Source organism: Ornithodoros turicata, chromosome 1 (genome assembly GCF_037126465.1).
Source record: "Ornithodoros turicata isolate Travis chromosome 1, ASM3712646v1, whole genome shotgun sequence".
In the NCBI taxonomy this organism is placed as follows: Eukaryota; Metazoa; Arthropoda; class Arachnida; order Ixodida; family Argasidae; genus Ornithodoros; species Ornithodoros turicata.
The window spans coordinates 19,463,857-19,490,438 of NC_088201.1; the positions used below are offsets into that span (position 1 = coordinate 19,463,857).

Genomic DNA, 26,582 nt, shown 5'->3' on the forward strand with positions numbered 1-26,582 from the left:
CGCATAGTACTAAACGTTAAGCCACACGATATCTATGCCTGTGTAGAAAAGTGGACTGATACGCATGTTCACACATGTGCATTTCCCGTTTCTTACCCTCCTGCACTCCTCAAACAGAACATCACCACATAGCACGCTCTTAGCCAACCACCATCCCGAATGACATCGTTCGGCCCCCTGATTTGTTGAAAACGGCCTCAATTATGTACTGAATAAGTGTCACAAAAAAGGCGGACGCCTCCAGTTTTCGACAAAGCAGGGGGCATAACGATGTCACTCGGGATCATGGTTGTCTACACTCTAAAAACAGAACTTCACCACATAGCACGGTGAATGTCAACCATTGCGCAGAATGATACCTTTATCACCCCCGATTTGTGGAAAGCGCGGGGCGTACGCCTTTTTTGGAACTGCATGAGTGTTCCAAAAAGGCGCGCGCCTCCCATTTTTAAGCAATCGGGGGGGCAGAACGACGTCATTCGGGATGGTGATGGGCTAAGAGCGTGCTATGTGGTGAAGTTCTGTTTTTAGAGTGTAGGAGCGTACTCTATGCGGTGCAGTGCTATTCTTAGAAGGGTCATCCCATCTTGTTCTTAAAATGAATATGTGTCCGAATCAGCACAAAGAAAGTGGTGGACCTCGCCGCTTTACAAAAAGAAAAGAGGTGCGACATAATCATTCCATCGATTTAGCAGTCGGGCGAAGTGCGTGCATTCTGAAGTTCCGTTTTGTAGCGCGTAAACTGAAAACCATATAATTTTGAGGCATGTCCTTCTGGGCGTGAGCTCTGTCTTGTCTCGCCGACGCTGGTAGATAGCGAAGAACCGGTTTATTAATTCTATTGTTATGTGATGAATAAGTAACTTATCCAATATTCGCATAAACTTGCCTCGGAGATCGCGAAGGCAACTGTATTTTATATGAGAGAACAGCTACCTACGCCTTGCCGATTGCCATACGGTATTGACAGGCTACTAAGAAAACGAAAGAATGAGAAGAAAACAAACACCCGTGGACAAACGTGATGCATTTGGGGTGCGCGAAATTAGTCGCACTTGTTCTGACAGCGACGTGTGATAGATGGTGACCTCCACCAATATACCTGCCCAAGAAGGCTTTGAGGAAACATCTGCGACCGTCTGAGGTGGAAGAAGCAGTTCTGAGAAAACGGAAATCGTGCGAAATAAAACTTTCGGAAATCAACTGGTCGTATATACGAAAATGAGTATCATATTATAAACCTCCTCCCTGTTGTGGCTTTGTGTGACTCTTCGTATCTGAGTGTTCGCACTCCAAGTGTCTAGTACGTTCATGTGTTGTGAGTTGTTTACGTGGTATGGAGTAGCCGGCTTCCACGTTGGTGGTGCCAACTTTCTCAATTTTTTTCTTTTTCATTCATTCACTCACTCACTCTCCTACGTTTCGTGAAACATTCAGTGTCAAAACGTCGTACCACGTTCAAGAAATCCTAAAATCCTCGGCACACTAACCTTCATCTTCAAAACGTGGTATTTCTCAGGGCACTGCTCCCAAGCAGGCGCACTGCATGTCATCGTCATCATCTATTTGTTGTTGACATTGTTGGAGCCTGTGGACGACGATGGCAAGGCTACCAAAATTACGCGTGATACAATAAACACCTGAAAACAGAGCTGAATGCGGCTCCCAAGATTGCAAGAATTATCTTACAATCGAACATAAAAAAAGAAGAAGAAACGAATATTATATAACTCCCCTAGTTCTTGACCATGGATGACAAATCAAAGCTAACGAGGACGGGCATGTACGGATATTGCTCGGTATGCTTCTTGTGACAGTTGCACTGCTACGAAGGCAAGTGCTTTACTTGGGGGCATTGGCTACCTCTTGACGAATCAGTATGAGTAGCCTCCGCGCTAAGATATCGTCCGAGCAGCACTAAGTGGATTCTCGTGTTCCTTCTTGCAATGCGCGTCATCGCCGCGGCGACAAATGGAAGACTCCCATTCCGCGTGCTCTATGGAGCGCACCGCCTGGCACGGAAGGTGGCAATAAAAGCCCTTCACGTGACGCATGCGAGACACCGACGGGGCGGACAAGGTCGAGGTCGCCACATCGCTGTCTCTGAGAGCAGCACCATCCTCGGCGCGTCAAATGGAAACGTACGCTGGAGCGTCCGCGCGGCTAACGGTCTCGAGCAGGGGTGATTTATGTTCCAGCAGCATCGCAGCCAGGTGGATACGAGGCCAACGATCTCTCGTGACGATCACGTCTACAACTCGGAATGCACGAGACGTGTGTGTCGAACGGACAAAGAGTGTGATCAGAATATATGGGACGGCTGATTTGAATAGCGAGATATTAACCTAGATGAGTATACTATATTGCACCCGCGACTGCGCAACATTTTCCTGACTCGGAGAGAAACGGCTGTACATGACCCTTTCTTTCCTTGACCTAACTATTTCCTGGTGGAATATCAATAACAAGTACACTCTTAAGAACGTACTTCACCGCATAGCACGCTCCTAGCCAACTAGAATCTCGAATGCTATGGCTATCTGCCCTGATTTGTTGAATCCTGGACACTTGTCATTCGAGATGATCGTTGGCTAGGAGCGTGCTATGCGGCGATGTTCGTTTTTAAGAGTGTACACTCTTAAAAATTAACTTCACCGCATGATAACTTCGAATGATATCGTTATGTGCCCTGATTTGGTGAAAACGGGAGGCGTACGCCTTTTTTGTGACACTTACGAAGAGCATAAGTGTCACAAAAAAAAAAGGCGTACGCCTCCCGTTTTTAACAAATCAGCAGGGCAGACAACGATATCATTCGAGATGATAGTTGGTTAGGAGCGTGCTGTGCGGTGAAGTTCATTTCTGAGAGTGTGCACTCTAAAACAGAACTTCACCGCATAGCACGATCGTTGTTGTACGTTGTCTTGGAGGGTGTTGCCAACCATGCCAACCATTGCCACGAATTGTACACTCTTAAAAATGAACTTCACTCCATAGCACGCTCATAGCCAACCGTCATCACGAGTGACATTGTGGCGTACGCCATTTTCGTGGCATGGAGTTCATAATTGCGACAAAAATGGCGTACGCCCCCCGTTTTCATCAAATCAAGGGAGGGAACGTTATCATTCGGGATGATGGTTTGCTCTGAGCGCGCTATGCGGTGAAGCTCTGTTTTTAGAGTGTAGGGTTATCGCTTCTGATTCGAAGAGAGAGAGAGAGAGGGGGGTACGCCTTTGTGTGCCAAATATTATATATTCAAGTTGCCACAAAAAGGCGTACGCCCCTTTCTATCTTCGAATCAGAAGCGATAACCTCATCTTTCGTGGCAATGGTTGGCGCACACCGCACCGCGTACTACGCGCTGACGTTGTTTTTAGAGTGTAGTGCGCCCTTAAACGGAACTTCACCACATATCACCCTGAAGGCCAACGATTGCACGTAATGATGCCGGAGTAACTCCAGACTTGTGCACTGTTAAAACAGAACTTCACCACATAGCACTCTCCTAGCCAACCACCATTCTGAATGATATCGTTCTGTGCATTGATTTGCTAAAAATGGGAGGAGGCGCCTCTCTTGGACACATTATCTTGTCCCAGATAGACGCCTCCCCCCTGTTTTGAACAAATCATGACACAGAATGATATTATGCGGAATGATGGTTGGCTAGGAGCGTGCTATGTGGTGAAGTTCTGTTTTAACAGTGTGGAAAACGCAGGGCGTACGTCTTTTGTGACAGTTAAATTAACATAAATGCATAAGTGCACAACAAGGCGCCCCCCTCTCGTTTTCAGGAAACCAGCGGAAAGAACGATGCCATTCAGGATGATGGTGGTACTTGAGCGTGTTATACAAAGAAGTTCGGTTGGGTAGAATGACCTTACACTTTAAAAACAGAGCTTCACCGCATAGCACGCTCCTAGCCAACCATCATCACGAATGACAACCTTCTCTTCCTTGATTTGATGAAAACTGGGGTGTACGCCATTTTTGTGACAACCATGAACTGCATCATGCCACAAAAATGGCGTACGCCCCCCGTTTTCAGCAAATCAGGGGAAAGAACGATGCCACTCGGGATGATGGAACGTGCTATGTGGTAAAGTTCATTTTTAAGCCGGTTTCGCCACCACCCTACAGAAATCTATGGAATGTTAAGCAACAGAAATTTTTTGTCATCACTGTTCCAACTTCGTGAAACCACTTCTACATTAACGTTACGCATTGCGCCTCAAAACACACATCACGGCATACGTTGCGGTCTTGGGAATTTTGTGAATTCAGCAGTTCAACCTCGCTGGACACAGCACTCTTGCGTTATATAGAATGGAGCGAGTTATACGAAAAAATAAACGGATCCATAGATAAGAGCTAGTGAAAGCACACGCACGCACAAATGTAAAAGAAACAGGCAACCTATGCGTAGAGACGAAACACTCCGCACGAAATATGTAGGGCATTTCGAAGGCCATTGGCGTGGCACGTTTTCGGCGTCTGACGCTGACTCGGTGGATGTGACCTGCGTCTGATGCGTCCCCCCACAGAGTGGTTGCTCGATCCGCTTCGTCGTAGCTCGTACGTCACTGCATGGGAGCTCTTCTTTCCTTTGCTTGTGTGATCTTGATGGCCCGATGGTTTTTGAGGGGAGTTCGTTGTTGGTTTTGTAAACGACTCATGGCTGCTGAGGACACTCAACTATAGATATGTCGCCCCTGTGCAGCCTGGATATATGCATTGCCGGCCGAACTATAGTTCCGTTCCCTCAGAAGGCGTGATGCATATATTGCAGGCAGCCTTTCCAAATGCGAATGGAGTTCATGTTGCCTGATTTGTCCCTGGGAATAACGTAAGCGAAACATCAGGCGTCTCATCAGTTACACGGTAAAAACAGAACTGATACGATACCGATACAGCCGAATGGTACAGATATTGCTTCTGATTTGAGGAGAGTGGGATTACGCCATTTTTTGCGGCAATAGACCTCTCCCTGTTGTAAACAAATGACGTCATAGTGTTCGACAGCGCCACCAATTTGGTAGAGTTGAACTACGCTGGAAGCTACGGGCGAACAAGGTCGCGCCCGAAAGCCACGGTCTTGAGGGGAGTACGATGGTCCCTGAAAGGGACGCGACCTTCTGTCCTACTTTTCTTTTAATAGGAGGCAGGGAACAAGTGCCCATTCGTGGAACCCAGCCCTCCCCTTCCGATTTGTTTCAGTTTCAGCCCATGTACCAACGTCATGATGACATTTCTCGGGTAGAGGTCTATTGACATTTTTCAAATCGCTACAAAAAAGCGTAAGCCTTCCACTTTTAACAAACCAGGAAATAGAACAACGTTATTCTGTATGGCGGTTGGTTCCGCCCGTTTTATGTGGTCAAGTCTGTTTTCACCATTACACATCCTGTTATAGAGAGGCTGAGTGCACCCTCCGTCTCATTTAACGAGTTCGAAGTGTCAAATTGGAATTATTCCGAATTATCTTCATATACGACTCGATAACATGCATATATTCCACTCCATAACCAATACTCGAATTACTTCCGAAATAGTTGTTCGCGTGAAGTAACTTTTGAAGTAACTGCGTGCAGCATATCAACTTGGTTCCTCTTCGAGCACGAATGTAGTTATGAAATAGGTGGCCCATCTTATTCAGGTTTAATCAAAGACACAACATTAGAGTCGAGTTCATATATATGTGTGGGACCCAGCGTAACATGTATAACTGTAACGGTCATTCTGAAATACAACACGTTTTAACCGCGTATTATTTAAGAGTGATATTAAACGGTAGGAACAACTTATTTATTTACACATGGTAAACAAGACTTTCGTCCACGAGACTGCACTTCTTCAGGTTAACCTTCTTCAGGTAACCTGAAGAAGTGCAGTCTCGTGCACGAAAGTCTTGTTTACCATGTGTAAATACATAAGTTGTTCCTACCGTTTAATATCACTCTTTGATTTACTCACCACCGGCAACTTGACATCGCCTATTTTTTCTGCCTGCGTATTATTTGCTCCGGAACCCTGAGCTCCCTGAACTGCAAACCGTAGTTACTTCGATTGTACAATTCGAAATACTGAAGTGCTCTCGACTTCGAAACGAAGTGAAAGGGAAGCTTTTCTCCGTCGTTAAAGCCGATACGAAAGCGGTTTTCATTAGAAAATAAATTGAACTATTCTTCCCTGATTTCATTTATGCGACAGGGTCTTTCTTGGAACCGGGTGCATATTAGGAGTAGCGATAAGGACTGCACGTAGAGTACAGCACAAGTAGTAAATCCAATGAGCTTCTGAGAGAGAGAGAGGGAGAGAGAGAGAGAAAAGCAAAGAAGTCCTCGCTTGAACTTTCTATTAGGACCGCTGATGGGTCTACTTGAATGCGACGCTAATAGGCATTTTCTGTGAATTTCGAATTAACTCCGTGAGATGTTCCCCTTGAAACGTGTGTTCGTGGCTATTCGGGATGATACTAGCGTCTCCCCAGGCGTTCACGTGTGGCGGCGTTGAAATCGTTCCTTGAGCGCTCTCCCCAAAATGAGCGTATAATAACAATAAAAAGGATAAATATTAAATACAAAGCGGAAGACGCTAGGATGCCTCCATCCAGGTTTATTTCGAGCACCGCGGAGTCGCTTTATGGCTTTTATGGTGTTCGTTGCTACCAACTCAACAAACAGACACTATTTTCAGATGAAAATGGTAGTCTGCGGCAATATTTTCTTCGTAATAGCCATCATAACTGTGAAGTGGAAACGGATGGGTTGCATATTTCGTGCGTGTCGATAACAACTTGTGATCGCAGTGCCATGTTGTATATACGTCACCACTGCTCTCCATATGGAGCGTTCCATGACCTGCTGAATGTCTTGTTTTTGTTTTATTCGCCCCCCCCCCCCCCTTCATATAGATGCGATTCAGAAGACGCATCCTGTCCAGCGTAGATACCCTAATAACCATCTTACTGCTGTAGTTAAATAATTTGCTGAACAGTTAAAACTAGACGAAACAGTACTCCGAAATCCTAGCTACACTGTCGTAGAGCTTCAAAACAGCAGCTGGCCAAGTATGCACTTCGAGCACTCCACCACGAAGGACCACAACGAGGCGCCTTCCGTCTTGGTCACACGCTCTTTGCACAGCATATACAAAAGCAGCAAAACACCACACACATACTGAGCAAGATATTTTTACGTGGGTGTCTTATACAGCAGCTTTGTGCCGTTCTGGTCGAGACCACGGAGTATTACAGCAGTATAAGACCACTGAGCACGTCGGCAGAAGGATCGGACCTCCCAGTGTGCTATACGCTCTACTACACATAAGGGGTCATTGCTACCCGCTCGTAGCAGTGAAAAGAAGTACGAATCAGATTATTACCCGCAGTGCTGAAAATATCCGCAGGAGAATGCACGATGGATTCGGAGCCTCCGAAACGCGCAAACACATATACGTGTGATGATGATGAGGTAGGCGATGTTGTGGCGGTACGCTGCCCCATTGCCTTTTGTCCTCCCAAAAATGCGGCAGTAGCGTGAAAAAAAAAAAAAAAAAAAAGCAACCACAGGCCTACACTCTAAATACAGAGGTTCACTGCACAGTACGCTCTTAAAAGTGGTGGTGGCAGATAACGATATCATTCGAGATAATGGTTGGCTAGGAGCGTGCTATGCGTTGAAGTTCATTTTTAAGGGTGTACGCTCCTACACTCTTAGAAATGAACTTCACCACATAGCACGCTCCTAGCCAACCATCATCCCGGGTGATATCGTTCCCTCCCTTGATTTATTGAAAACGGGAGGCGTACGCCTTTTTGTGACACTTATGATGCAGAAATGTTAATTGTCACAAAAAGGCGTACGCCCCCCGTTTTCCACAAATCACGTGAGAGAACGATGTCACTCGAGATGATGGTTGGCTTGGAGCGTTCTATGTGGTGAAGTTCATTTTTAAGAGTGTACACGCTTAAAAATGAACTTCACCGCATAGCACGCTCCTAGCCAACCATTATCTCGAATGATATCGTTATCTGCCCTGATTTGTTGAAAACAGGAGGCGTACGCCTTTTCTGTGACAATTATGAACAGCATAAGTGTCACCAAAAAGGCATACGCCTCCCGTTCTCAACAAATCAGGGCAGATAACGATATCATTCGAGATAATGGTTGGCTAGGAGCGTGCTATGTGGTGAAGTTCATTTTTAAGAGTGTAGTCAACCGTCATCCCGAATGACAACGTTCTCTCTGTTAATTTGATGAAAACGGGGGGGGGGGGGGGCGTACGGGATTTTTGTGGCAATTATGAACTGCATAATACAACAAAAAATGGCGTACGCCTCCCGTGTTCAGCAAATCAGAGGGAAGAAGGATGTCACTCGGGATGATGGTTGGCTAGGAGCGTGCTATACGGTGAAGTTCATTTTTAAGAGGGCACCGGACGAACTCGACACTCTAAAAATAGGACTTCACCGCATAGCACGCTGTGCGCCAACCACTGCTACGAATGATAGGGTTATCGCTTCAGATTCGAAGAGAGAGAGAGAGGGGGCGTACGCCTGTTTGTGACAATCATCATATATTCAAATTGCCACAAAAGGGCGTAGACGTCCCCCCCCCTTCTTCGAGTCAGAAGCGATAGCCCTGTACTAATTCGTGGCAATGGTTGGCGCACAGCGTGCTATGCAGTGAAGTTCTGTTTTTAGAGTGTCGACCTTTGCCCAGCTACAGTCGCGTGCGTGTCAAGCCAGCTCATAAAATCATATCAACCCACATGAACTGGGGTATAGGGTCCCTCAGCATAAAGGGGGAAACATCTCATCAGATCATCATTCATAATTTAATTGTTGTCGTTCTTCACGCGAAAAACAGAACCTCACCACATAGCACGGGGAAGGCCAACCATTGCATGATACCTTTATCACTCCCGATTTGTGGAAAGCGCGGGACGTACGCCTTTTTTGGAACTGCATAAGTGTTCCAAAAAGGCGTACGCCTCCCGTTTTTAACCAATTAGGGGTCAGAAGGTAGTCATTCGGGATGGTGATTGGCTAAGAGCGTGCCATGTGGTGAAGTTCTGTTCGGCTCCCACTTCTGTGTGGCCAACAACGGCAAGCAGATCCTGCCATTACCCCCCCCCCCCCCCCCCCCAGGGCGCACATTCCCCCAGAGCGTTAGTCATGACGTTGCCCACCTCTGTGAGGCAGACAACGGGGAGCTCTTCCAGCAGCACCATCACCACCACCATCTGCTTTTAGAGTGTTGTGGAAAAAGAAGAGAAACGGCCAGCATTAGGGTAAATAGTGGCTAATTGACATTCGACTTGTTCTTTTCCTTGTCCATGTTTGTCGTGTGCTTTTGCGATGCCTGTATTGCCAGTCCGGACGTATGATATCGAGCACATGCAGATCGCAGATGTGGTCGTGGGCGCAGGAAGGTTCTACAAAACCATTTCACTTTGCAAGGATGCGTCATACACATGCAGCACCTTGCTCTTTCTATCTAGGAAAAGGGGGAAAAAAAGAAGAACACAGTCAACGGGCGTGACCTATCGCACACTGTAACACAACTCGCACAGCAGCGAAAAAGTGCCAAGACATAGCCAATATGGTTTCGAAACAAACCTCTCTTGGCTGTTTGTGCGAAGAATCACAGATGGTTCGTTGTCGAATAAACAGATTGCTTTAAAATCACTCGGCGGATCTCGGAATCGGGCTGCATGTTTATGCGTTCCAAAACAAATTCCGCGATGCTTGGCAGCCAGGAACACGAGCTACGTTCATTGCCGTACGCTCGCAATATAATTCCCACCGGCGCGTCGGAGATTGAGATTAAGCAGCGTTCTCTGGCGGGCATATACACGTCTTCCCAGTTCCCTTCGGGCCTTTCTATCTTATCTCGCTCGTGCTCGCGATGCATGGTCATATAATCCACAGCGGGATCGTTATTAAAGGATTAACGCTCAAAGGTAGGAAGGAAGGAAGAAAGAAGAAAGTGGCGCAGAAATTCGCACCTCTTTGGAAGTGTTTACCGCGGCGAAGATTTATAAGAGCAGCGCCATCTTCCAGCTAAGATCGGCATGCAAGCATTTGCTTTCTCTGCGAAGTCGAAGGGGAGAGAATTTTACGGTCCTGGCGCATGCTATAGAGAACCCACACTGTTGAGTTATTTATGCTCTTCGTGTACTATGTGTGTGTTGTAAACGCAGAGCTATATACATGAAAGTTTCTACACAAAAGTCTTAGCGTTATGAGCTCCGAGCGGCATTATAGGTTAATGCAGAAACTTATTATTAAGAAAATTTTTTTCGCATATTAGGACAAAGAGGAAAGAAAGAGGGTCAAATGGAGAGTATATACATGTAACGTTTCGATACATAATCGGTAGATCAATTGAATAATGCGAGGCAGGACGAGTCAACAAATGTTTTGTTTGTTTGCTTTTGTATACACCACCATGGCGAGGTTGGAGTAGTACAACTTGCACTTCTGTCCCATGTGGTAATTGAACGCGGTGCGTTGATTCACATTTTTCGCTTACTCGTGGCGAAATCTTTTTCAACGATATGGGCACAATCCGCTCCCACATCAATTCATATGGAGGCCGTACTCATAACACCGTCATCATGTATTTGTTGTGGTTGTTATTCATATGGAGATCATTCGTATGACGTCACACCAGCACCCCGACCGGCACTCCGAAATCATTGAACCGCCTTATCCATTTCCCCCAAGAACAAAGGCTCCCTTAAAAATATATTCTGTGTTTCCTCTCAGATCCAAGCGATCGATCAAGTAACGATTAATTGCCCGCTGCCCTAGGCGGTCTTTACTTTCTCGTCGTTCACTGTGACTCTTCGGTGACCGGGTCTGACCGGCAGAAAAATCTCTTCCAACTCCGTTCGTTGAGCATGGGCTTTTCTTAACTGAGTGAGCATGATAGCCTAAAGCTTCGATGTGGACATCGGTGTTATACACCATGCAGTACAAGTACCTGCTGTCTACCGCATGGACTTATGTTTTTCCATTGTGGTCAGGGTCTGCACCTGCTGCTCCACGGCCTTCGCATTCGTGTAACGGTTTTGTATACCTATTGCGACGGACACCCTTGAAGCGGTACACATGCGGCACACAACCGGCACCAGATTTAAAGCGTACCACCAAAGTAAGTAAGTATTACCTAAAAAAAATGAAAGAAAACTATCTGAAAAAAATAAAAGAGAGTGAAAACAGTCTTAGAGCAGGAAGCAGGGTCTCGGAGTATACGTAAGTGAGCAAGTATTATCTGTAGCAAAAAAAAAAAAAAAAAAAAAGAAGAAGAAGAAGAAGAAGAAAGAAAACAGTTTTGGAGCAGGGTGGCTGCCACTACAGGCGCCTGCAGCTCCATGTCATCTGGTTTAGATTATGTCTCAGAAACGCAACGAAGGTGCGAACCGTATAAGTCCTCAGTGTTTGATTCTACACGAGAGGCGTTAGCGTCGCTGGGAAGCGTCGGTCGAAGTACAATGGTTGTCACCTCCTCCATTACAGACTCAGCCTGTATGCTTGTACAAAGCGAAGCGTGCAATGCAGGCATGCGAGCGGTAAACACGGTTGGGGGCATTGCGGGACAAGACCCCGCTCATTCCCCCCGTTACCTGGCATGTGGGAGGCAGATGGGATCCCAAGATAATAGAACGCGGGCCGTTGACGTTGACGCATTGTCGTCACCAGGGGAGGCACGGTGGCCGAGTTTAAACACGCTCTATTTTGTTTTGCTTCAGATCGCGGTTTATTACTACCCTCGCACGCATGCGTAGCACGTTTATTGGGGGTGGGGGACGTGCGATGGGAGTCCGCCACAGTTGACAGTGGACATGGTTCCCCTCTACTGGTGGGACGTCGCATAGAATGTGATGAGGAGTGAGTCCTGAAGATGAGACTGACACCACGCAATTCTAGTCTACACCGCGAAATTGAGAACAGAGAGATGCTGCAGAAATAGTACAGATGAGTTTAACAACGAACAGAATAATGCGGGGGGGGGGGGGGGGGGGCTTTTGCGCCCAATATATTGGACACGCATTGTTCCCTCCCAATACCTGTATGATGTGCTAGGGACTTTATAACAAATGTTGAAAATAATGAAATATTGCGAGTAAAATTACAAGTCAACTGACGAAGGTGGAGGTATATGATGAAGGTGAAGCTGGAAGTATATGATGAAGATGAAGGTGATGGTATATGCAGGTGAGATGTGACTGCCGTATCCGCATATACATGGCGTGGATGGGCACAAAGGAAGCGCGTCTGAAGAAAGGCAACCCTGAAAATGTGTGCCCATCTTTACGTGCAGCTAGAATTTCCGTACGCACACACATTGAAAAATTGAGAGAGTGCGGGTCCGTAGTGTCCGAGGCTATTTCGGTTGCGGTACAAATTAGTTATTGGAAACCTTGTTATTGATATGTATGTTGCAGCTGAAACACGAGCATTGATATAGACCAGTTTCCGCGGGTGACGTCACATGGCCGGTGTGGGCACAACAAATTAACCGAGAGTCCGGGACAATGAATGTAATTTGACACAGTTTGCCAGAAATTACGATTCGACAACACCTGAATCAATCTGCAATTACATACGGCAATCGGGAGTCGCGTTCGTGTGGTTGCCCACACAACAATGGCGTCTTTTGTTTGTAAACGGAAAGAGGCCTATAAGACGAAGACATATCTTCCATAAAACAAGAACAAAAAATAAATGAAAGAAAGAAAGGAAAAAAAAAAAAAAACTCAAGATGTCTGTATTTCCTAAAGGAAGGGGAGCTCCACAAACCCTTTATGTCTGTTCAGGTTATATGCACTATAACCTATGCACTGTTTTTAGAACAGTCCATGCGCTCTCTCCCAACAACACCCGAAAGTCATTACTCTGTTTTGCCACACTTTACCAATATACTTTGAGCAAAAAAAAAAAAAAACAAAAAATGTGAAGAGACGACTACTGGCTCGAGATACACACAGTAAACTTTCTTACATCTTGCACAGCGTATAGAATGGTTGATTTTATGTAAACAAACACCCCTTTTGATTTCGCAGACTCAACAAAAAGGTATAATAACGTTGTTAAAAAATGTAATGAAATTTTTTTTAAAAAGCAAGCGAGTTGGTGAATAGAATTCATAATATAGTAAAACTCCGAGACAAGGTACTACGTACAGCTTACATAGTGACTACGAAAACAGATATACGCGGTGTCTGATTTCGTAGTCCCTATAGTCTGTAGATTTTATTATTATGAATTGAGCTGAAATGTGAAATAGTTCCCGAAAAGTGTTTTCCGTAGAATATGCCCTTTGAAATGGTGCGTGCTTTTTGTGGAATATACCAATTAGAAAGATGTATTGGAAAACATCCTTCTTGTGAAACTTACACCTGCACTATAGGATAAGATATACAGGTGTAAAAAGAAATACTGTGTGCAGTAGTCCAACGGCCGACTGACACGTTTTAGTTTTTATTTTTCTACACTTGTTTATGTGCTGTTCATTATTCCTTTTCTACAATTTCTTGCCGAGCAGACGTGCGCCATCGCATTGAGTCGAACTGTCCTCTTATCACCGTTACTTGCAGTCTTGTCTTTCCGCAAGATATCTTGACAGCCTCACAAAGCAGCCACTGGAGCAGGCGTGTGTTGGACATGTTACAAGCTCAACAAAAAGGCCCACACGTTATACACCAGCTTGTGTGATGTCGAGGTTCATGATTGACGGCTCAACAGATGAGGGATAAGAAACGGGCGGGAGGGCGCGGGCTGGCTTTTGTGAACCCAGACACGAACCGTGCGTTGACACGGTACTAATCAGAAAATAAAAAACGCGCATCCAAATGGGGGAAGCGACAATCGAAGGAGGATTTCCGGTTGGTCGCCTCTTGTGTCAAATCATTTTCATATGTGTAGTGGGCATGTGGTGCCATAGTGTGGGTATTTATGAACAATTATAACTTGCAACGTTTGTGTTCACTGCAAAGAGAAATTTTTAGATGCACCCAGCAGCGCACGCCCCCTATGCAGCTTCCCCATTTTTTATCCGATACTGTATACTCTGTTAAAACAGAACTTCACCATAGAACACGGTCTGCGCCAACCATTGATACCACCGAATGATACATTTATAGCTTCTGATTTGAGGAGAGTGTGAGGCGTACGCCTGTTTGTGACAATTAACATAACTGTATAAGTGTCACATAAAAGGCGTACACGCATGTCGTTGTCAAAAAATCAGGGGAGAGAACGATGTCATTCGGGATGACGATTGGCTAGGAGCGTGTTTTGCGGTGAAGTTCTGTTGTGAGAGTGTAGCCAACCATCATTCTGAATGATATCATTCTGTGTCATGATTTGTTGAAAATGGAAGGAAGCGCATATTTTGGACACATTATGCATGTCCAAGATTGGCGCCTCCTCCTGTTTTCAACAACTCAGGAAACAGAATGATATCATACAGAACGATAGTTGGCTACACTCTAAAAACAGAACTTCACCACACGCTCTTAGTCAACCACCATTTCGAATGATAGCGATTTCTGTCCCCGGATTGGTTAAAAACGGGAGGCGTACACCTTTTTGGGACACTTATGCAGTTATGTTAATTGTCCCAAAAAAGGCGTACGCCACGCGCTTTCCACAAATCGCGAGTGATAACGGTATCATTATGTGCAGTGGTTGGCTTTCAACGTGCTATGTGGGGAAGTTCTGTTTTTAGAGATTCTTATTCTCTTTCTGCAGAAGGCGGGTCTTGCTCAACGACTCCCTTTAATACTTTGCTCTCCCCAACGAACTCATGCACCCTCTACGCATCTCCACCCTTCATCCTCAATTCCTCCATCCGTCTTTCTTTTTCTTTTTTTGCTATAGTCGTGACGACGCCCACTTCTGTATGGCCAACAACGGCGAGCCGATCCCGCCATTCCCCCCCCCCCCCTTCGTTTTTATAGTGTAGGAGCATGTTACGTGGTGAAGTTCTGTTTTAAGAGTGTATGCTCGATTGGTTGCGCGGTAGAAGAAGTACGACTATGTGAGACAAAAACAGTTCTCGGCGGATCGTTCTCTCTTCTGGACCCCACATACAAGTCTTAAGAGCACTACGTAATATGATAAAATGCCACGTTAATTACAGGTCGATAAGTATCCAGTGTAACGGAGATAAGCCCTTCCTCATCGCACGCGCTATAACTTCACAGTTGGTGTTCCTTCTTGCACATAGCGACGGTGGGTGCATAGAAGAGCGCGGGAAGCATTGTCATCATAATCATCTTTTATAACTGCCGCCCAGGGCACTATAAAGCGAATTGGAGAGATCGGTGAAAATTTTCGATCGGAACTAAGGCTGCAGCAGTGGACATATATAAACAGCCCCGATGCGGGGGCTTAGGCCTCGGCGACGTCTTCAACTAGAAGGAGAGGGCGCGGAATAAGACGGAGATAAGGCATCCAACCACAAACACGCTACTGTCCCCGAGGGGGCTCTAAAAGCCCTTCTCTCCCTTCCTCGATAGATCTTACGCAAGTTCGCAGAGTTGCAGCTCAGCTCGCCCGTTGCCTTCCAAGCATGTCCAGTTGTCTCAGGCTATAAGGAGGACACGAAGCTCCTAGATCGTAGTTTCTCCAGTCACTTTCAATACACCGTCCTCGTGTACCGCCGAAGAAAAATGTATTCGCAATTTTGAAGCCGCAAAATTCCCCGTTTGTATAGCGTACTTTTGCTTGTTCCATAATGACGTTCGCGTAATGTGGTACACGAAGAATATGAGAAAGTATTCTTTTCGAATATGTTCACCGTGGCGTTATGTATCCTCAGAACGATTTTCCATCAGAGTCACTATGGCGTCGAGTATAAACATTTTGCTGTGTACGTGTAGTGTCGCAGCTTGTGCGAAACCATTGTCGAGAACTCGTCGCCACCACAAAATTCGAGAAAAGTATTTTTCTCGTTTAATATGTCGCCCTGCCTTCTGCGCTGTAGCAGTACGGTGCTATAACGGCGCAAAGAGCAGGCCGTCTCGTACCATGAAGATCGCTTTGTCCCGACAGTGATTCAAACTTTTTTTTTCTTTCTTTTTCGTGGCGACTGCAATGTGCCCAGCAGTCTGGCATCGTGATCGTTGAAAGACCGCCGAGAGAGGGGAACATGTGTGGGAAAGAGAAACGCTAATGTCCTCCTAATGTATGGCGTGTTTCCGACCTTTGTACTGCGGCAAACAAATCGCGCAACTTTCGGACGCGCTGCGTGGACATATTTCTTTACGCTGACTTCAACAAAAGCCGCGTATGTTTGCGTGTTTGGACTGTGGTATGAATTAAGGTGCATATTTCAATTTTGCGAGCGCGATAAGACAATGGTAACGATTAGTTTTATCGAGTGGCATCTATACGGCTGAGGCTACTGCATAAGAAAGGCGACTTGCGAGCGATCCCTCAAACACTCGCTGTTGGACATATAGTGTAGCAATTTTCCCTAGAAACAGTCACATTACCGTAACAGATACACTGTTAAAACAGAACTTTACCACATAGCACGCTCCTGGCCAAGCATCATTCCGAATTATATAATTTTGTGTCCTGCTTTGTTGAAACTGGGAGGAGGCGCCTATCCGGGATACATTATGCATGTTCCAAACAGGCGCCTCCCCCTGTTTTGGACAAATCAGTTCATATAATGATATCATTCGGAATGGCGGTTGGCCAGGAGCGTGCTATGTGGTGAAGTTCTGTTTTAACAGTGTATGTGTCGGCAAGTCGCCTGTTGTTGTGTCGTATAGGGTGTTGGAGAAAAGACCACACTCACTGATATGCGGTATGCTTTATTTCGCCATCTTGGATCCTCTCCTGGTTGCCAGATCCTTTTCCTATTACGCTATGTGTGTACATCACCATGATGGATGGTTCAGTTCGACGACAGTTCCACAGAATACGCTGCGTTTCGTGCGCTCTGAAAATAGAACTTGATTGCATAACACGCTCCTATGGCCAACCATCATCCCGAATCACGTCGTTCACTGCCCTAATTTGTTGAAAACCGGAGGTCTCCGCCCTTTTGTGACGATTACGAAGTTTTAATTGTTACAAAGGGTATACGCCCCGCTCTCCCCTCAGATCAGAAGCCATAAATGTATGATTCGGTGCAATGGTTGGCGCCGACCGTGTTATGCGGTCAAGTCCTGTTTTTAGAGTGTGGTCTTATTACGGCAAGCTGGAGGTGTGGTGCATTTCTCTGTGGTGAGGCAGTGCTGTTTGGCAACCAACGTGGCATTTGCGATTGCTTGTCCTCTCATCGGTCTCGCTTGAGTGTGACCTGACACAAAGTTACCCGAGTGCGCATAACATATTGCGCAGAATTGCGAAGTCGCCCGCGATATGTCCTGGGAGTTATAGGTTGATCTTTTTACAGTGCGGTGCAGTCCGACAAAATGTTACGCGGCTTGCACGTGCCGGATGTACGTCTCCCGCGCCTATACAAGCAATGCGACGGATATGTACATCGGTTTCAAAGGCGATCGTGCTCTGTATCACAGTTGTTCTCAAGTCTACTGCATGGCATTGAGCCTTGTGCTTGTGTTGTTTCCATCACAAACGCGGCGATGTTCGTACCTGCATCGAGGCCTCAGCTGGCAACATCGATTAACGGATGGTATTCGTCTTGTGCTGACCACAGGCATGCATCTCCCGTGGGGCCACGTGACCAGATCGATATCTTGCACATCCACACGCGATGTTTATGCTCCTGCAAGGTCTGAACATGTGCGTCTTGTTCACACGATTCGACACTGAAGTGTATTCCACGTCTCCGAGATGGCGCCTCGCGCAGCTCAAGATCTGTGCTGTACTCTGCGGTCGAATACAATTGGAAAGTTACTAATGCACAGTTTCGATGCATGACTGGAAAAATGTCTCCCACTGCGGAATTCCGGCAGGCAGACCGCTCGGAAATTGCACGGCACTGCACCACTGCCGAACTTTGAAGAATCGCATAGATAGGCAACTACCGAATGGAGACCAAGCAACGAGAGCAGCACAGCTTTTTCTTCATCGAGTTGTAGATTAGATCAGTGGAAAAATTAAAAATATGAAGACGGTACCGACGGGGTTCGGTCTTTTTGTTCTCCGATAGTTGTAGACTGGGAAAATACACTGAATACAAAACTAGGAAAAAAGAAAAGAAAAACGCTCAACATGAACAGTACACTCAGAGCTTCACCGCATAGCACGCTGTGCGCCAATCATTGCCGCGAACGATAGGGTTAGCGCTTCCGATTCGAGGAGAGAAGGGGGCGTACGCCTTTTTGTGGCAATTTCGGTATATGGTAATTGCCACGAAAAGGCGTACACCTCCCTCTCTCCTCGAATCAAAAGCGATAACCCTATCGTTCGCGGCGATGATTGGCGCACTGCGTGCTATGCGGTGAAGTTCTGTTTTTAGAGTGTAAACCTTGCGAAGTGCCAGATATCGAGATGTGTACACTCTTAAAAATGAACTTCACCGCATAGCAAGCTCCTAGCCAACCATCATCGCGAATGATATCGTTATCTGACCTGATTTGTTGAAAATGGGAGGCGTACGCCTTTTCTGTGACAATTATGAACAGCATAAATGTCACAAAAAAGGCGTACGCCTCCCATTTTCAACAAATCAGGGCAGATTACGATATCGTTCGAGATGATTACTGGCTGGGAGCGTGCTATATGCGGTGAAGTTCATTTTTAAGAGTGTACAAAAGAGTGTCATTTACATAGCGCACGTGTACTCACAATGCGACGAGTATGGCATATGTGTGCACTTACTATTTTCTTCCGATATCTTGGCTCTCAGAAAGTAGCCAAGAAAGGCTAATGAGCGCCCAGTAAACAAACACGGAGAAACATTATACGTTCGCGATATTCGACGCTCGATATTCGACGCTCGACATTCAAGAACGAAGACGAGAGCAAATCGAGAATGCTCAAGACACGCGCTCCGACATCTTGTACGTACACATTCCGGCATATTTAATTTCCTTGGTGCAGATCTGATTCGCTTTATGCATCAGGAGGAATGTGATGAAGGAGGAATGTGAGAGAAGTGTGAGCTTTTCATTGGAACAACAACGATCCCTTGTAGCTTTCTGGGCTGTACATATACCGGGTGTTCGTACCGTGTGCATAAATAATTCGCGAACGAGTACACCAATCGACGAACTTTCTTTTTTACAGATATCTGCCCGATACCACCTACAAGCTGCGCACCGTGTGAATGAGTGGGAGGCGCTCGTTATTGAAATAAAAATTCAAATGAGTTTCGTAAAAAAACATAACTTCTAAGGCAGGGCGCTTTCGGCATTAAAATGGGTAGTGCCCCTTTTGGGACCTTCAGTGGACACCTTTTAGAGAAAAATCTGCCACCGAAGCGGGTCATTTGTTGCAGTAATTAATTGGTTTCGGTTTATACATATTTTTGTCGCCGCTGGTCGCAGTGAAGCGCAAAAGGACGCTCTTCCACTCCCTTATCCACCAATGAATTATGTCCTTACACCAATGAATCACACCAATGAATTACGTCCTGTTGCACTCCACCACGACCAGCCGCGACAAAATATGTAAACCGAAACCAATGAATTACAGCAACAAATGGCCCGCTTAGGTGGCATATTTTTCTCTAAAAGGTGTCCACTGAAGGTCCCAAAACGGGTAGTACCCATTTTAATGTCGACAGCGCCCTGCTTTAGAAGTTATGTTTTTTACGAAACTCATTCGAATTTTTATTTAAATAACGAGCGCCTCCCACTCATTCACAGGGTGCGCACTGCGCAGCTTGTAAGTGGTATCGGACAGATACTTGTAAAAAAGAAAGTTCGTCGATTGGTGCACCCGTTCGCGAATTATTTAGCCCGGGGATTTAACTGAAACACCCGGTATACACTGGTACGGGGAAAGCCGGCGACCTTAAGGGTAACGTCCTGTTCTTTTCGTTGCATCAAACAATTCCATTCGGTTTGGCCACTATGCGAGGGCTAGTCGAGCAGGTAGTACCTCTATAACAACAGATAAATGACATGACACGGAGCGTTTCATCGCTGGGGAGCAGTACCTTTCCCATTACATACAGTAGCTGCACTTGGCTTTACTAAGATGTGAACTTACCAATCACAGCACAGTATTGAGCAATATTTTCCAATATAAAGCGTTCTCACGCCTTTCGTGTTGAGCACCTCATCATCCCTACCAAAAGGAGACGTATGGTCATGTGCAGATGCGTGATCATAAGTCGGGGCCCTTCGCCGCTATAAGGCGGCCCACTGCCAAGCAGCGTTGTAACGGAATACCCCTCCCCTGTGTATTCCCCCGGGAAATGGCATATTACGCGGAAAAAGTAACGCGGTGCCGTCACAGTTATGCAGCAAGCCGCGATACAGCAGCAAGCACTGTAACAATGTCGTTGGCGGGACTGAACGCAATTCCATTGCATTGAGCGGAACTACATGTATGCGTCCTTCGATTTGAAAACTCGGTTCTTTTCGCCATCCAAAATACATGCTCATTTTTTAAAATATACGTTAAAGAAGAATTATAGACCATTAGTAAGGCATGACATGAGGACACACAAGCCAAAATTAGCTGTGTCAAACTGTCTCTTGTTTAGGCCTTGGTAGGCTGTACTCCTTACCCTTAAATTGTAGTTCGAACTCGAAAAAGAAACAGCGAGCCTGAATCACAACGCCTATACGACAAAGGAATGTTCGATGGAGCTCCAGAGATAGTATCAAGCTAAAGACAACAGGGAAGACTAACTCACAAATTTCCAATAGGTTGTGACTCCCTTTGTACTTCGTGGCCCAAGAAAATGGGGCGTTATGCGTACGAGAATAGAAGTTACTGCACATAATTTTAGTAGCGGTCTCGGCCTCGCTCTTTCTTGTTTCGTAAAGCACTACATTATAAAATCACTCGCGCAAAAACGAAAATCCAGAGTATCGTACAACGTGCCTGTCAGTAATGCGCACGTTCGCTCCTGTCCCACGAGTTGCATAACTCTATTATTGGTACCTTTAATTCGATCCATCCACGAGGGAATAAAAGTGAATTCCGTATGACGTTTTCCCACGAAAAACAGGTTGCGACAGTCACGCAACGCGCTTCTTTTTACGACTTCCATATCTTCGCATATATCTCCGTCATCGCTGGCCGAAAGAGACGAGGAAAGTTGATTTTGAAAAATTCCTGTCGGAATTTTTGTTTCCTCACTCTTCCCCGCGCGCCTCGTATTAAAACGTAATAATAGCGAATTCTTGCCCAGCAGCGCCGGTGGCGCCCTCACGCTTAACGCGCCTTCTTTGCGCGAGTGGAGCATTATACTTTTTTCTTCTTGGCTCCTTTTACGATATGAAAACGAGGAGAAAACATGCCGTTAAAAAGTAATCAGAAAGAGGCTCAGTGTAAAAGGCGAGTGAGATAGGAGCCGCGCAGTGGCATTACGGATAATTAAAACCTCTCCTCCTTTGCCTTCGCGATCGATTTGTTGCTGCACGTTCCAGAACGATTGCGCCGAGAGGAATGCCCGTCAATTTATCATCCTTCACTGGCCCGTTCGTCGCTTCTATACTTTTTAAACGCGCAGTGACGCTCATCGCTTATGGCACTCTCTGGCACTGATCGTCGCTGAATAGAAGTAACACGTGACCGGCTTATTGTCTGACACTTCCGCTCTTACGCTTGTTGTTTCCGAGTCTTGTTCTCATAGTTGGCAGCACACTGGAACATCGACATGAAGGTTGCAGGTTCCGTTCTCTATACCAATGCCACTCGCAAATTGGTGGCGATGTACCAACAGCTCAGGTGCAAAAGCCGTGGGCTCTTCGCGAGAGGCATTAGACGACGTGTTGTGCGTTGAACCCCGTGAAGGCACTCGGCGGGTGGTCACCCATGGACAGACGACAGTGTAGTAGCTCAATGCAATCGCCGCCTCGAGCCAACCGACAGCTAGCTTTCCATAATGACAAATGACGAATAGAAATCCTGCCATCGGCCGCTCTCTGCTTCCAGTGTAGATGTTTCGGGCGAATACCTAAAAGTCGCCCCACGCTCTCAAAGCAGAACTTCCCCGCATAGCACGCTAGCCTAGTCAACCATCATCCCGAATGACATCGTTCTCGTCCTTAACTTGTTGAAAACGGGAGGCGTACGCTTTTTTTGAGACACTTAAGCAGTGCAGTATACGTAACTGCCGCTCTACACGCATCTCCACCCTTCATCCTCTATCCTCCAGCCGTCTTTCTTCTTCTTCTTCTTTTGTCTTTTTTTGCTTTAGTCGTGACGACGCCCACCTCTCTGTGACCAACAACGGCGAGCCCATCCTGCCATTACCCCCCCTCCCCCCCTCCTCCAGTACATCTTATTTCCCCTGATAGTATTCCCGCTACTTGTTCACATTGCATCGAACCTCTGTTGCTGAAACGATGCTGGAAAATCAGTAAAGGAGGCATATGTCCATACTGAAATTTGAAAGTTGCGCAGGTAAACGGAGAGGTAAACGGTACGAGAGGCTCGCTCAGCAATGTATCCAATCGGCATGCGTCGGGATCAATGTATCCACACTCTTTTTATATCTCTGCGCCAACGAAGGGCGATGCTTCGTTCTCATTGTAAATGCAGAGTACAGTAGAAAAGTAACTGTAGAATACACCAGCAACCAGGATGACACAAATAGGCATTGTGTACCAGGACAGTTCCACCATTTTCTGAAGACTGTAACTGAGGTCAGACACCATCCTCTTGCATGGTAGAACTGGTCGCGGGTCATGCCCCACACTCTCAAAGAAAGAACTTCACTGCATAGCACGCTCCTAGCCATCCATCATCCCGAATAACACATCGTTATCTCCCCTGAGTTGTTGAAAACGGGAGGCGTACGGCTTGTTGTGTCACTTATGCCGTAACGTTGATTGTCACCAAAAAGACGACGAATGTGGGCACGGTTCCCCCCTGAAGTCGGCCCAGGACGCATAGCTTACTCTCCTGTCCCCCACACCTTCCAGCTGTCCTCTCTCGATTCGTCCATGTCTGTACGCCGCTCATAGCCACCGTTGCTTCGCGGCGCTAACACGGGAAGTGACAAAAAGACGTGCGTCTCATGTTTTTACAAATCAGCCCGGACGATGTCACTTGGGGATGATGGTTGGCTAGGAGCGTGCTGTGCGGTGAAGTTCTGATTTAAAGGTGCACAACTCGGCTGAAACAATTCGCTTCTCAAATGTATAGAGTTAAACCACAACTCAACTTGACATACTGCGATGAAATGAAGACAGATGTTACTATTTCACGGCGTCCTCCTTACTTCCAGTTATCCACCTGTTTACTTTAGAACCGACACAGGGGCACTGCTTATCGACAGCTGCCTCTAAGGGCAGAGGTACACATCTTTAACGAGGGTACTACGAAATGTCAACTCTGTGTGTCATTTCTCAACTTTTGCTTATCCTCCTTGCAACAACAGCCAATTGCTTTGACAAGTACGCCATCATTTTTCACGACTAACCATAAACAGATAGCCGCAATGCCAAGAATCCTTCATGTCAGATCGTCCTAGACACCCACCGTATTTACATTTTTTTCTTTTCCCTATGCAACGCGAAGCGTATGTACCATTATGAATGAACTTCTTCTTGGGATGTATTGCTGCGCTCTGATTTGAGGCGGACAGACTCGGCACATGAGTAATTGTCTGCATGAAAGGAAAGGTCTATGCTGCCGTTGTTTGTCATGCGGGAAGACAAGCGGCCGCTGCCTGCTCTCTTCTATAGAGCGCGCTCTGTGCGATGTAAACAACTACGAACGAGGACCATTTATGAAGGAAGCAGAGTGGAAATTGAGCGATCGTCTCAAAGCCACTTCCCTGCCATGGAGGGAAACCACGATCGATGGACATTAACAAGTTGAAGATTGTGTACGTGACACCAAAGCTAATTTCCTCGACTGAAGCTTACAGGGTCGGGCGCCTGCCACTTCCAGAGACATCGGGTGACCGTCCCGACCAGACGCCATCGGTCGGGGCTTCATCGGGGGCTTACTTTCTTTTTTTTTTCTCCAGGAGAACATTGTATACAAAATGAATTTGATTAACGGTAACAGAAATGTATCTGATGGTGTAATGCCAAACAAATGAAAAAGTACAAACATTGCCTGCAACTGTGCTTCGAGTGTCTTAACAGTTGAGAATATTTTGCCTTTTTGTTTTACATAGAGGAGTGCTATGTTGGGATTAACACAGCGGCGTAGTAGCGTTTGTGTAACATCTGTTCATTTGCTCCAACGATGTACAAAAATAGTAAAGAGGAAATGAGCAGTGTTGCTCAAAAGATGGCTTTTGACGAGAATAAGTTGTGCTACCGCATTTTAGTATACCTCGGGATTCTGTGTTCACGACACAGGTCATTGCCCTCTTTGTTTTGGTTGGAGCGCATAGCCATGCGGTGACTACCGTGCCGATGCTTTAAAGTGTAGTGAGCAGCCAAGCACGACTGATTACACAATGTAAAGAAAAGTATATGTTTTTGTCTGTTGTACAAAAGCAGACTTACAAACAGGGGCTTCTGACAACGCGCAAAAGAACGAATGCCAGGCGTCGTTTTTCCGTTGCTATTCGGAAAGGCAGGTCTCTCAAACATTCTGTTCTCAAAATACACAATACCTCATTTCATGCTGAGCAAACGCAAGCGTTCTTTTTTTCAACACTTTTTCGTTTCAAAAACATGTCCGATTTTTCATTGTTCATAACACATAATCCACGCTGGATTGTATATTCAGGCCAGGGTGTGGCTCTAGGAATTTTGACGGTAACGGCTGTGACAACTTGTGACATATCTCGTAGAACTAAATTGTTGTATGGGTGCATATAGTGACCGTGCGTCCCTTGCAGAGATTTCTGACACTTAACAATGAGATGTAATGGAGTAAAGCAGATGGACTGTAAACAGCAGTTGAAACAATTGTTAAAGTCGAGCAAGTGTAAAGATCAATATGCGCTCCAGTCGCGCAAAACTTGTAAATAATACCATACAAATAAACCTGGGACAGTATACGCCTTGGGAGGCGATATTCAGTTAACGTCATCATGGACTGCATGTGCACGACTCACATGCCGGAACCATGTGGGGCAATGCGCGTGCGCAGTGCCACTTTCCGCGCACCCAATGGTAATGAATCAAGTATGAGCACGTTTCAGTGATAGCAAAGGGGAGCAGGCGGTTTGGATGAGCCGGATTGGGAGCTCGAAGAAGAAGCACTTGTACTCACCGGCATGCCCCACCTCGGTGTGTCGGTAGACTGCTCTGAGAAATCAATACTGCGCGCGAATTTCCACGAGAAGGGTTCTTGGATCGCGGGTGCCCAAAGGCTGTCGGGTGTCCAGTGCTGGGATTTCCTGGTGACCACTGAGGGTCCGTGCAGCCACTCCCAGAAGCAGGCTGCGCACGTCGGAGTTAGCAGACAGCTTTTCTCCCTTTTACCGCCTCGTTCCTGTCGCCGTCGCCCCCCTAGCGTCAAAGGGCGTCGTCGCTATGACGACGTGGTAGCGGCTTCGTCACCATGGTTACGGCACGCCGGGAAGCCGTCGCTGGAGGGATAGGAAGAACAGGGATGGAGTACAGGGAAGGTGCTAGGGGGATGCAGCCTCTCACGTACTCCATCAAGGTCCTTGCATCGTGCGCTGCTATACGCGATATGGGGCCAGCAGGGAAATGAGCTGTATTTCTCGTCGTCGAATTATGCCTTCGGAGCAAACCTGCGCCCCCCTCCTACGGCTGGAGGAATTTGTCGCCCTACCGATGGAGTCTCGCCAATTGCCGTGTCGTGACGGGAAGTGGTTTCCTGGACCATGCAAGTGGCAGAAGCTCGATTTGTTCTGCCCTACGCGACGACGTTTCTATTTTACGAGCTCGTTCTCGAAATAGTTCGCCGCGCAGGTGCGTCTATTACACGTGCCTGCTTTGGATGATAGAAATACCAATCAAAGCAGGTAGCCTGCCAATATGACGCACTGATTTTTTTTTAGTTCTCACATTTTTATGGTCTTGAGTGTTTACAAAGTTACGAAACGAAGTACAAGATTACGCCACAGTAGCAGAGAGAGCACGTTCCTACATATGACGTGCTTGCACGTTATATGTAGGAAAATATTATTTGTGTGACGTATAAATACATCATTATAAATAATGATGTATTTTATAGATATATCAAAAGAAAGCAGAGCCTTAACACGTTCGCACAAAGAGTGACTGAGAATGATTGAGGTTGTCTACGACTAGATGTGCAGCCTGGATATTCTTCAAGCAGACAGCTCAGAGCGTATAACTTCATTCTTATCTTCCGTTTTTTTGTTTTTTTTCTATAGTCAAACTCAAACTTCATTCTTCTTCTCTTCACTGTTGTACTCTGATACACGCAGTAACAATAATCCGCCTCCAATTGGTGTCTCTATAGGCCATGACTATCATCAATAGTAATGTAGCTCGCTAATTGCGGTAGAACAGTGAGGGCATGCGCATCCTCAATTAAACGGACGCGTTGCTATCTC

The 26,582-nt window shown here is 46.3% G+C and overlaps 1 protein-coding gene across 1 annotated transcript in view; it reads right to left on the reverse strand.

Moving 5' to 3' along the window:
- Nucleotides 1-25,492, reverse strand: part of LOC135377596 (frizzled-5-like) — a 43,407-nt gene extending 17,915 nt beyond the window's left edge. The window contains exon 1 of the mRNA XM_064610126.1: nucleotides 25,304-25,492. The gene's annotated coding sequence lies outside the window, so the exon portion shown is untranslated. The remainder of the gene's footprint in view (nucleotides 1-25,303) is intronic.
- Between the last annotated feature and the right edge of the window lie 1,090 nt (nucleotides 25,493-26,582).